This window comes from Enoplosus armatus, chromosome 3, assembly GCF_043641665.1.
Source record: "Enoplosus armatus isolate fEnoArm2 chromosome 3, fEnoArm2.hap1, whole genome shotgun sequence".
NCBI lineage: Eukaryota > Metazoa > Chordata > Actinopteri > Centrarchiformes > Enoplosidae > Enoplosus > Enoplosus armatus.
This window is the reverse complement of record NC_092182.1, coordinates 4,609,453-4,612,019: the sequence shown is the minus strand read 5'-3', so window position 1 is coordinate 4,612,019 and position 2,567 is coordinate 4,609,453.

Genomic DNA, 2,567 nt, shown 5'->3' with positions numbered 1-2,567 from the left:
CATGAACGCTGATGTATCACAGACCTGTAGTATCAATGACAGGAAGAATATTAAGCTGCAGTTACAGTGTACAGGACAGTCTGCCAGGCTGTTAGGATGAGTGACAGCCCCGCTGACTACAGCGTGCCACCTTGTGGTTGACTCTATTAACTGTTGTTACGGAAGCAGCAGCCCACGTGTGCCACGCTGACAGTGACAACTGTAAACAAAGCTTGTGTAAAACATAACGACTCCTTTACTACTGCAGCAAGTTACCAAAAGCTGTCTTTACTTTAGCTTAATATTGGCTTGTAACCCGCTCCTTCCGTTCCCTCTTCAGATCTTCATACCAAACTGCATTCGAAAATCTGGACATTTAAAAAAGATCGTCCTTAAAGACAAACGTGTGTATTTTTAAGACATTGCTTAACCCCTTTTACTAATTATAATGGTCTAGTATCGTGTCCGGCATAACCCTCGTCTACCAAGAAGCACATTTTTAAAAGATATTTGCTAACATAATCTTACAATCATTCCGATCAACGTTATTTCGGAGGTTGGGGGACTTGACGTGCACGATCATTCTAAAGGTCTAAAGTTTGTGTATATTACAGTTTTTTATTGACCTACAAATAATCAAAAGACATTAGGTGGTGATCTAAGAGACGACCACATTTGTCGATGAGCTATATGTCTCGCTCACTTGACAGGTTTTTCTAAGGAAGTTTCGTTCCATGGTTAGCTCGCTGCTAGCCTGTAAACTAAGCTAACACATGATTGGTCTCCTCGTGTTTCGGCTAACGCAGCACAGCAGCAGCACTAACGTTAGCTGGTGGATTTACGGTACCGCTACGCGACACTATAGCTACTCACTTATTCCAGTGCATACTGTGGACGTGGACTGTTTGAATCTGTGACAGTCACTTAGACACAGGGCATCTGACATACAGTTAACAAGACCACACACTCACCAGAGAAACACTGAGTTACCCCAACAAGCTTCACTGTTAGCGCTTGGGTGTCGCGTCCATCTTTTACCGTAGTACAAAGTGTAAACTGGCATTAAAAATGTAGTAAATAAATATATTTACTGTACTTGAAAACAGCTGTGAAGCACTTGTACCTTACTCTGAGTGCTTCCATTTGATGCTGCTTTATACATCTACTTTACTACATTTAAAGGCAAACAGTGACTTTTTACTCCATTACATGTACTTGACAGCTATAGTTACTTACATTTGATTGATAGATTAATCATTTACAAACCAAACCTACTATGATCTTGTGAGATATGAAGCATCGATTGTAGATTACGCTACCCAACAGTACAAGTAGTTGAAATGAGCTGCACCTCCACTAGCTGCAATATTGAAAAGCTGCCTACCCAGTAAAGCCTCATTTCTTCTGCATAATGACTACTTTTAGTTTTGATACTTTAAGGACATTTTGCTGATGATAATTGCAAACTTTTAGTTAAGTAGTCATTTTGAATGCAGGATTTTTACACTGTGGCATGGATACATTGAACAGATCTACTGGACACAGGCCCGGGAGCCCAAGGGGCCAGGGCTCCCTAAATCAAATCCTCTGTGTGAAATTACTGTTGAGATCTCTAATTGCAAAATACAAGGGCAAAACTTAGAAAGAAATAGCCTGAACATTCCCTTTGAAAAGAGGAGAAAGGGGCGATTATCATGCATTCAAGCTGGTCAGGAGTCCCTAAATCAAAGCCTCTGTGTGAAGTTACTGTTGAGATCTCTAATTGCAAAATACAAGGGCAAAACTTTGAAAGAAATAGCCTGATCATTCCCTTTGAAAAGACGAGACGGGGGCGATTATTATGCCTTCAAAGTGAGTGTTCACCCCCTCAGGTTTTATGGAGGATCTGTGGAAAGAAATCATACAACAACTCTACAACGTTGCGGTTTAAGTTGCACATGTCCTGAGGCCCGTCATCTCATAATTTGTTGACAAATTGTTGTGTACTCTTACTGAGAGTAAAAGATCTGAATTCTTCTTCCACCAGTGATTATCAGATGGAGGACTGTTTATAGATTCTGCAAAGATGTCTGCAGATAGTATGTGTGGTGTGAATTGTTTGGTGATAATTAGGACGATCAAATAGCTAGTTGTTGTAAGATTACAGTCTATTTCAAAGATTAATAAAGGGATAATTATTTCTTTATTAATGAAAACAAATGTTACGAAACGCAGCTTGGCAATGTGTCATTTTTCGAGAGATAATATATTAACATGAAATTGCTTTTGCTGTGCCAAGGGGAAAAGAATATAAACAATACATATATTAATACCTCTCCTGCTACAGACACATTTTAACCCTCAACAAGGTTATTACAGTAGAACAGCGCGGCAGTGCTGCCGTCATTACGGTAATGCGGGAGAAGCCACGCCTCCGCTGTGTAATCCTCCATGGACGGTGAGGAGCTCCTCTCCGCTCTCCATCATCATCTGCAGGAAAATGCGAGCGGGGAGCGGTAACAAAATGTCAACTCGGGCTGCTCTCCCTCACCCGCAGACATGAGCAGAGTCCCGTCGGCCTCTTCCACCCGCAACAAGTCGCTCTCACC